Here is an 11,107-nt window from a genome sequence, read left to right as displayed (position 1 = left end):
AATCAAATTCAGCCTGAGATCATAACATTTGCCCTGACTCCACAAATAAAGTCTCACTTTGGGAGAATTTAGCCTAGGTGTCATACATGACTTGCTTGCAATAACTGAAAAAATAAAGTAAAACTTTTGAAACCCTTTAAAAACCACCAATGGGAAGTGGCAAACTATCTGACTATCAGAGTTCCAGTCATGTGACACATTAGGGAGAAGTTTTGTTTTCTTTTATCTTCACAGACAGTAAATGACATTAGTAAAAGAAACAAATTAAAGATGAAGACTCAGAACCACAAGAGGAGAGAAATGTTCATATACACACGACCTTAAACACAATTACTATATCGTTGGAGTAATTTTAATTCATCCTTCCCTTCGAGGAGGAAATACAATTAAATGCGAACACTCCATTTTCATGCTATTTCCCACTGTAGATCCTAACTTTGTGGTACAAATTTTGGCATTTAATCATCTGTCGGTGTTGTGAATGTGGAGCACGTGCCAGGATGTTTTATGAGCGCGGTGGTTGGAGGTTTGGCCGCCGGGCTGCCGGGGGGCCGCCGGGCCAGGGAAGAGGGTGGAAGGGGTGAGGGGAGGGTATGTGGCGGCGGCGGCGGTGGTTTACATTAGAGGGGAAGGTAAATAGCAGCTGCTGTTTTAAAAGCCTGGGAAAACCACGCCTACAGAGAGAGCTGGATCGGGCTCCCTTATCGGAATGTGAGCCAGAGCAGAGATATTTCTGAGCCCGGAGAGCTCACACGATCAGACCGCTGCTGCCTCCTCCTCCTTTTCCTCCTCTTTCTCCTCCCCACAGTGTTCAAGGCTTCTTCTTCTTTTTTTTTCTTTTTTTTAGATTTCAGGTCATAATTTCGTTTCCTTATCTTTATTGCAGTTGGAGAGACGCAAGAGCAGACGAGCAGTAAAGAGAGGAAGAAATAGGGCTCATAATTGGGTCTTATGGGTTTATTGAGGGACAGCAGCTATCATGTTTAAGGTTGTGCGACTGTGGTCACAAACAGGGAAGTTTATGAACATATCACCGTGTTTATGAGTCTGGTGGGTATTTAAAGATTGACGAGTCCTTGAGGTGAAAATCACACTGCTTTCTCTATTACTAATAGAAATTGCATTAAAAACAACTGTCCTGGTTTGCTTGTGAGAATCAACAGAAAAGTTTACTTTGTCCTAGTGGCGGTACAACAAAATAAAAAAAACAACATAAACTATGGGCAATTCTGTAGGTTTTAAATGTCAAATACGCCGATGCAGGGAGAGGCGTCATCGCGAAAAGAAATGCAAATAAGTCGCCTATATTGAGCAACAACTCCATCAATTTATTTTTTTCAACATATGGAGCTCAAAGCACAGCTCTCCGCTGCGCGCACACACCTCCAGCTGCTGCGGAGACCGCGACACGTGGCGCGCAGGCGACCAGGGGAAGGCGCTCCTCTCGCCGGCTTGCCGCCTGGATCCGCGGGGCGTCGCCGACGGCTGGCCGCAAGATCGCGAATTTGATAGGCAGTGCGGAGCTGCACAGGGCTCCAGATTCCCCAGCTGAACATGAGAGAGAGGCGCAGAGTCGGTTGAGCATGCTGCTTTAAATTACAATGTCTGAAAACTATATGACATCACCGCCAGCAGTCTACGGATGAATGATGTTATCAGAGAGCTGAAGCATTCATTTAGCCTTTTTTTAATGTTACTTCAATGTGGCCACGCAACTTTAAAGCTAACGCAGTTTTCACATTAAGTCTCGAAAGACAGTCAGGTTGAAAAACTGGCATGTGAAGACATCAGTAAAACCACACGCGTGTCTTGTGTGTAATTGCAAACTTTGCTTTTGGCAGTAGGGAGTCTGGTCTGTACATGCGCCTCTAATCCTAAATATCCTCCATGTGCAACAGCACCGCGTCTGTCAAACACATCACTAACGTGTCTCATTGTTGTGCGCTGCGCACCTGAGTCATTTTCCCCGCACAATGGCACTGACAGAGTTCCAAAACAAATGTATTGATGTGAAGCAGACAGAGTGTAGGTTTTGAAACGCGCTCCGCCTGAATGACTTTCTCACGCTCATGTTGCAAGAGGTGAACTGAGTCACAGAGCCCTGGGTCTGCCGGTCCCTCCCTTTTCTCTGCAGTTTATCGGGCGCACCTGGCCGCCGTTGGTCCCCGGAGTGTTACCTGTTGCTATGTCTCAACTCCTCTATCACCAGAAATCTGTGGGAAACAGGCTGACTAACAGCAAACACGGCTCTCTGTTGTTAAAGCTTTTGATCACGATGTTTAGAGATACTTTACTGATGAAAAGCCAAATGAATGTCTGACCTGCAGACAGGAAAACAAACAAGCATGATTATTTTACATCTTTTATTTGGGACACCCCGCCCACACTCTCCACATTCTCACACTCTTCTTTTTTTTTTTTTTTTTACCTGTAACCTCCTCCCCTGTCCCTACACCAGCCCTCATCCCTCTTGATCCTATCCTCTCTCCATTTTTATCTCCTTTTTTACACCACCCCTCCTCACCTCCCTCCTCCTTTTATCTCCCTCTTCCTCTTTTCTCATTTCCACCGCTCCCAGTCTTTCCCAGGACTCATATCTTTATTGAGCCCTCTCGACCATGGACCTCCACACACTGCAATAATGCAGCAATAATGCAATTAGGCAGGGAGATTGTGGGGCTAAAGTGTGTGTGAAAGTGTGAGATATTCCGCTCACAAAACAATCTGGCCCGCTGTCACCCACTGCTCATGCCTTAATGTGTAAGCCATTGGTGAACTGAGCTGCTGCCAACAAGCGCTCCTGGTGCCACAAGGGTGACAAGGTTGTGTGTGTTGAGGGGGGCTGGGGGTTGAAGCTTAAACGCCTATGCTGGCATTTAAGCTTCATTACTGGCTGGCAAGAAGAGTGGGAAGTAAGCAGGCAGTCAGACAGGCTGTATCAAGGCCAGCCTTGAGGTGTCATGTGGCTGCCGCTGCCAAACTGAGGGTGGCACTGTGTTGACGCAGCCTGCTCTCCCAGGAGGCTGCCACACAGTGGTTGACTGAGTTGACTTATCCAACAGTTCACACTGTGATTAGCATGGTCAACAAGTCACCAGACATCCTTTCATTTCCTACAGAACTGAGTGGCCAATGTGTGCACAGTCACCACTTGTCAACAGCCAATGAACTTTGCAGCTCTGCTTGGAAAGTGCAAACTACAAAAGAAGCTCATCACAAACAGACAGAGATTCTCAGTTCTCTACAATTAAGTCTGCAAGAGTGAAGATGCAGGTGAATGGTTGCATGAGTTGTTTTATATCTTTAATTTAAATTAGTTCAGCTTGAAGATTCCCCTAAAGTTTGGGGTGTTCAATTTTTTGGCTTTGAGAACAGCAGCTTGACAAAGTAATCTTACCTAAAGATCTACTTACTGGGTTTTTCAGAGTATTCCTCTGCAGATGGAGTTTGTTCAGTTGTCATAGAGATGACCCAAGTGGAACTTTGGTTGTGTTATAGCAGGCAGCCAAATATGGGGGGAGACAGCATATCAGCTGAGAAAGTCAGTGAGGAGGGCTTTATATCTGTGGAAAAAACAGGCAGATATTGGGTTTATTTTTGGTGTCAAACTAATCTGTTTAGAAGTCTTAAGTTACTCTGGGACACTTTTTTTCCAGTGCATCTCGATATTATGTGTCCTACATTCTACTATCATGCACATGCACGAAACTTGCATAGGTGTGAGATAATACACATTTCTGCTGAGTGCAGAGGCAAGTAACTTGTTCATGGTAACACTCAAAAACCACAAAATAACAATTTACTAGTAATAGAAGAAGAACACCACCAGCTAATATAAACAATTCAGATTTCAAATCATCCAGTAATAGGCTTTGCAAATGATACATGAAGCAGATAATTCATTAAAGGTAAAGTTCACCCCAAAATTAAAAATACATATTTTTCCTCTTACATGCAGTGCTACGTATCAGTCTAGATTGTTTTGTTGTGAGCTGCTGAGTATTGGAGATATCAGCAGTTGAAGTCTGCCTTCTCCCCTATAATGGAACTAGATAGCACTAATCTTCTGTTGCTAAAAGTGGCAAACTAATACATTTCCAAAACTAAATGGCAATGTCTATTTGTAGAAATCATAACACAATTACTTAAGATAATCCACAGACCTTGCTGTGAGCAGTTTCATATAGGTGCTTTCTTCTTTCTGCAGAATTACACCCGCCAACCGTATCACCATGCAGAATGAAGAGTGCATCTACTCATGAACAAGGGGCTTGTCACAGTGCGAGATGTAAACATCCTGGGCTGAGCTGTAAGGCTCAGTGGTGGTAGGTAAGCGAGCAGTAGATGCACACTTCCCTTTTCGCTATGATGCGGTTGGCGGGTACAGTTCAGAAGAAAAAAAAATGTTTCTACATGAAACTGCACACAACAAGGTCTTTGGATTACCTTGAGTAGCCAGGTCATTATTCCTGTAAAGAGACATGGCTGTTGGCTTTTTAAAATGTATTATTTTGGCACTTTGAGCAACATGAGCCAAGTTTTATTATATATATATATATATATATATATATATATATATATATATATATATATATATATGATGCAAACATCTCAAACATCTCCATGGTCGATATTTTCAACACTCAGCAGCTCACACCAAAACAATCTAGATTTATAAACAACACTACAAGTAAGAGGAAAAAAAAAAAGTATTTTTGATGTTGGGGATGAGCTGTCTCTGTAAATTTAGGCCTTGATATACACAAAATTTTGTTCTGTTGAGAGACATCGAACATAATCAAAATGTTTGTATAGAGCACTACACAGTTTGCCATGCATCTTAAAAACCATGAATCATTAAGCCTTTAAATCTCCAAAACGATGTGACATCTTGATAAAGATTTATCATATTGGCAAAATACATCTGCCCACATTTGCCTGTGAAAAATAATATACTGTCTATCCACAAGAATCCACTATATGGCTGTGTTTGGAGGCTCTAGCACCACCCACGATCAGTCAGAATAGAGTGACCCATCACCCAAGTTGCGCACAGTGTGAGCGCGGGGTTACAGCAAACAGAGGGTTGTGTGAAAGCGATAAGCTCTGACAACTTACAGAAAGCGCTGAATGATAGCAGAGCCAGTCGTTACTGATTTTGGAGTGTATGAGAGAGGAGAGGGGGAGTTAGTGGAGCAGCAAATGAGTGTTTGTGTGTGTGTGTGTGTGTGTGTGTGTGTGTATGTGTGCGCACATCATCCCAGCGTGGCATGAATGTGTGTTATTAGTGGGAGTGGAGTAGGACCTGTGCTCAGCTGCTGTTAGCGAGGCCAGCCAAGGCTTGGAGAGCAGGATCAAAGCAGGGACAAAGAGAAAGAAGGAGAACTGACAGATCCTCCAAGCAGAGAGAACAGAAGGAGGAGAGAGGAGAGGAGATGGGGGGGTTTGGAGGCTCTCCAGATACAGCCGCACACATCGCTTACCTCCCCTCACACACACACACACACACACACACAGGCACACACACTGAGGTGCCTGGAGCAGCCTGGGAGCAAGGAAAACAATAAGTACAGTGAATGTACTCACGCTTTCTTCTGCTCACACACACAAACACGCACAGAGAGATCAGCATGGGTCACTGTAAGCCTCGCAGACAGAGGCACTGGGGTCCGTTTTGGCTGGCTGAAACAGAGAGAGAAATGTTTTAAGGCCTCAGTGCTGGGCTGTAGACCACAGCCTCCCCAGGCAGCTGCCACTGCCTCCCTCCACTTCAGAGACCAAGACGCTCGCACTTCCTTTAGGGGTCTCTTTCTCCTTTGCTCCGTCTCCCTCTTGCTCATCTCTCCCCCCAACCGCCAACACCACCCCGCTAGCTTCCATCCATCCACGTCACTCCTCCTTCTCTCTCTTCCTTCCCTCCATCTGACCCTCTCCTTTTCTCTGATGCCTCCTGGAGCAGACCGGCGATATTTGCATGTGTGGGGGAGGCGGTGTAGCGTCGAAGGTCAGAGGTCACGGTGAGTCAAACCCAGCAGCGGTGGAGAGGAAGCGGTTGGGGAGAGGACCAGCAAGTTGGTCTGGGTCTCTGGTTAGCATGCCTGAGGCTGGAGCAAACTGGGAATACGGCTGCCTCTGCTGCTGGAAGTGGTGCGGGTGGGGGTGAGGGCCACTCATGCAAATGCAGCGTAACTACCATTTACTGGATACTCTGACTGGAGACGTATTTGTATGCAGAGCTCAAACTGTCAAATTAGAGTAAAGATAAAAGATAACGCATCGTCAGATTTGGGTCAGATGTTCCTGATTTACACTGACGTTTGTATGTTTGTTTCATACCTGAGTTTGATAAATCTACAGGTTTTGTTCATATGGCTAAATATGTATGGATTACATACATTACTGCTGCTCAGAGCAGAATCACTGGCACGGGAAAGATCTTGGGACAATGATCAGTCTCTATGTGAGACACTTTCAATTTCTCTCACAGCAAGTTGCACAAACAAACAAGACAGCTGAAACATTAGGTTTTTCTTTCAGCCACTGAACAGGTCTGCCCCTTTCTTTTCTATCCATTAACCACCAGGTCCACATAAAACTGACGGGGGAAAATCTGTGAGTGTCGCTTGTTTACTCTCAGCGAGCACTGGGACATTTGAATTACAGGTGCATGAAGCCTCCCCATTTCCTCCAGAGGAGGCCGTTTGTTGACTGTAGATAAGAAGGCCAGCCTTTGAAGAGGCTGGCACACATGCACACACACACATACACACACGCTGCTCCTTAAACTGACAGCTCGATGCTGTGAATCATTATCTCTAATAGGCCTAGTTTAGTGTAAACAAACACACGCTGAGTATCGATGCGGATCTTTCCCATGCAGTCACTGATCCCCTCCATCATCACACCCAGATAAAACGTGTCAAATTCAGGGTTTACTCATATTTGCATAAAGGTGATGAGTTTAAATACCTTGGTGGGGAATGGAGGGGTGAAGGGTTATAGTAGGAAATGATGAAACAGTTTTGTCTTCCCTAACAGTTGTTTCAAAGTCTAGTGGCAGTGTTTGAGGAAATTAGAGTGGATAGTCTTGTCACAACAGCTGCTGCATCAACAGTATTTCATCTGAAATCTGGACGAAAATCTTACTAAAAATGGAGACTGCATTGGTAGAACGTCTAGGGCCGTGTGTTTACGCCTGGTGTTAACATGTGCCCTGGATGGCTGGAACCCAAGTGGACAGCTCTACGTACAGGTGTGTATGCACCGAATGCGTCCTCAATGCGTCCTGAGATCTGTTTGCTCAGAAAAAAAAAAAAAAAAAAAAAAAAAAAGAGAGACCCACAGCTAGGATTTTACTCATTTTAAATAGCAAATGCTGCAAATGTGTGTATAGCACAACAAGCCTTCTGCCAGTTAAAAACAACAACACATTTGGTCTTTGCAAATGGAAACGATTCACATGTTTAATTGCACATAGAGTGGGGAAGTGAGATCCGATCACAAGTGGTCCCTCAAAACGCATGTGGAGATGCATTCTAATGCCAAGTGTAAACAGACAGTCATGAAGCTGTCTGATTGTAATCGGATCACCCTAAACGCATGATAATACCAGGTGGAAACAGGCTCTAGGTGAATGGAAGTCCTGAAGAGGGATATGGGGGTAGATGTAACAACAACACATATATATTCATAAATAAATCAACACAGAAGCACATTATTACTGTTTTAGGTTGGAGTATTCATCAGGTTCATGCCTGGTGTCAACAAGGTCCCGCTCTGCTAAAGTGTCCTGGAGCAAGGCGCTGAACTCCTACTTGATCGAGCTGTACAATAGCTGCCCCTGACCTCTGATCTCCCTGGGAATCAATGGTACATTGTTATCACTCAAATGTGATTATAACTAATAGCTTCAGTAATAATTCAAGTTTTGCTTCTGTGCAAACCTGTCAGAGGTCAGAGCCGTCTGCGAGGATGCCCCAGGAGGCCCCAGAGCCATTTCTCCTCCTCCTACCTGGGCCAAGGCCAACCTTATCAGACAAGAGGGCCCCGAGGATTACTCTCCCCCAGAGCATTAGCCTCCCTCCTGGAGAAAAAGGGCAGCCATCTCTCCCTCCTCTCTTCCACCTAAAGCCCTCGCCTCCCCCCCTTCGGCCCTCAGCACTCCACCTTTCCCGTGGGAGTTTGCAAAGCCAGGATAACCTTGAGACCTCAGCTGGTTCACTGCCAGAAACATTAAAGAAATCCCCTCTTTTCTCTCTCTATCCTCACCTCTCCTGTACACCCCCACCCCACCTCACCGCCCCTCCAGCCCTCCTCCTGATCACCGGGACATTACGCTATTTTTTCCTCCCTGCGCCCCCTTTTCTCTCTCCTCCCCTTCATTTTAGGCCCTTTTTTGCCTTCTCAGCCTACTCTGATTGTGACTAAGATTAGCCCTTTTTCTCTTTCTCGCCCTCCCTCGTTTCCTCCTTTCTCGTCTTCGACAGGAGCGAGAGGGTGGGGGCTTGAGTAAAGTGAAAGAAAGGGCTGTTCACATAATCTCCTGCGTAGATGACTATTATCTGTAGATTGTCGAGCTGCCAATTTCAATTTAGCCAGCCCTGTTATCAGGCCAAAAATAAACGCCTCATTTGAAAAGTGGAAATCAAACTGTCCCGACAAGAGGGATGACTGACGTTGATTGCAAACTAACTGTTTTGGTGGCAGCCTGCACTTTGTGTGGCTTTTGTCTCTTGCTCCTCGCCCCCCCCCTCCCTTTGCCTCTCTCCCTATTCTCTCTGTCGGCTTCACGGCTGTCATATTCCTTTAGTGCTGGAAAGGTCAAGTGCTGCTTGCTGCCTGTGAGATCTGAGGGAGCTCGGGGATAGTCAGCCGCCCCCCTCCACCTTGCTTTGTGGCAACAATGCTTCTTGCTGCGAGCTCCCCTGCACTGCCACTGGCCAGCGGCGGCGGTAACGGTGGCAGGCCGGGTTGCAGAGGAATGTGTTTATTCCCCTGCAGTTAGCTCCCTCCTTTCAAGTTCCCAGCTCCTTCGAGTTGATCTGTTTTCACCACACTGCGCAAAAAGGGGCCCCTGTGTTCCTACAGGACAGCAGCAGGGATTGGTTCTCACTGTTTATGGTCGAGAGAAATGATAAGTAATGAAGACGAGAGGGAAACAGAGACTGAAAGAAAGAGACATCAAAGGACAAGTAATGATTTACATCTTGTCCATGTTGGAGTGCGTTTTCACTCAGTATTTGTCTTATGTGTTACAGTAGACAAGGGATACTCAACTTGATTTGCTTGGGGCCACTTTTGCAAAATTACAGGAGGCCAGGAGTGAGTCGCAGCAGCCCCATGCATGTTTGTTGGATTTGAGGACATTTCTTGGATTTTATGATTTGGGGATTTTTGTAGGATTTTAGGACATTTCTAGGAGGATCCTACAGGATGATCTGTAGGATTTGAGGATAAGATAAGATAAGAAGATAAGATAAGATAAGATAAGATAAGATAAGATAAGATAAGATAATCCTTTATTAGCCCCACAGTGGGGAAATTTAAATTGACACACAGACATTCTTGGATTTTAGGATGTTTCTTGGATTTTAGGACATTTCTAGATTGTTAGGACATTTCTTGGATTTTAGGACATTTCTAGGATCCTACAGGATGATCTGTAGGATTTGAGGATAAGATAAGATAAGATAAGATATAAGATAAGATAAGATAAGATAAGATAAGATAAGATAAGATAAGATAAGATAAGATAAGATAAGATAAGATAAGATAAGATAAGATAAGATAAGATAAGATAAGATAAGATAAGATAGATAAGATAAGATAAGATAAGATAAGATAAGATAAGATAAGATAAGATAAGATAAGATAAGATAAGATAAGATAAGATAAGATAAGATAAGATAAGATAAGATAAGATAATCCTTTATTAGCCCCACAGTGGGGAAATTTAAATTGACACACAGACATTTCTTGGATTTTAGGACATTTCTAGGATTTCAGGACATTTCTGGGAATTGGGGATGATTCTAGGATTTTAGGACATTCGGTGCTAAGCTAAGGTCTCTGTCGGGGGTGTGACGGATCCTCCACTGGCACTTTTTTTGATAGAGAAGTTGTTTTATGCACCTTTCGTATACTAAAAGTACAAAAATAATTCCCAGTGCAAATCACTTTATTTTTTAATTGCAAATTAGAAAATTGTTGGGGGTGGGGGGGCACAGGCCAAAAGCTGAGAATCACTGCATTAGAATATCCTCAGACATGTTGTTTTTATTCAGGAGGACAACATTGAGGCTTTCATGTGCCACTCAGATTTCGACAGGGAAATGGAAAGAGTTTACAAACACAGGCTTTGTAATAGTTTCCCATGACATCACTCCCAATGGGGCCTCAAGTGGCTGTGAACTGAATCCTCTTTCTCTCTCTCACACACACATACAGGTATGACCTCATCACCACACATTCCCAGGTTTCACCTTGCTGCCCCCTGTCCCTGCCAAAGTCTCTTCCTCTTAGTCACTTTAACAACTTACCTGCCCCTTCACCTCCCCTCCTGCCACACCCACCTCAGGCTCCATTGTTCCCCATCAGAGAGCATCAGCTTTCAATAAGAAGATGAGCTAACTGCCGCCCCAGTAACATCGCAGGCCTGCTGGCAACAACTCTCAGCCTCACACTGGTTTCAGCAATCAGTTTCTCTTCTCCACCCACTCAAGCCTGCATGCAGTCACCACTGGGCAAAGGATTATGGGAAAGGCCATTGACATGTAAGTGGTTGGGCCGGAGTCAAGTGCTGGCTGCTGCAGTGTTAATTTCAGTGATTTAAAAAGGGCTGGTTTGCTTACCACAGCTCCTCAAGGGCCATTAGAGGTGCTACTTTCTCCACAGTGTGGCCTAACAATAAGGGAATTGATATCTCGTGTACATAATCTTTATTCATTCTGCAGAGCCACACTGCGCTAACTACTTCTATACACCCCAGCCACTTTTCCACTCAACTTAATCCATACTGGATAACAAGTTGTTATTATTCCACCTAAATGCACCTCCTACTGGGCTAAAGTAAAGTGAATGCATCAATAGGTCTAACGTTTTGAGAGGC

Source organism: Plectropomus leopardus, chromosome 3, assembly GCF_008729295.1.
Source record: "Plectropomus leopardus isolate mb chromosome 3, YSFRI_Pleo_2.0, whole genome shotgun sequence".
In the NCBI taxonomy this organism is placed as follows: Eukaryota; Metazoa; Chordata; class Actinopteri; order Perciformes; family Serranidae; genus Plectropomus; species Plectropomus leopardus.
Note: the sequence above shows the minus strand (reverse complement) of the source record.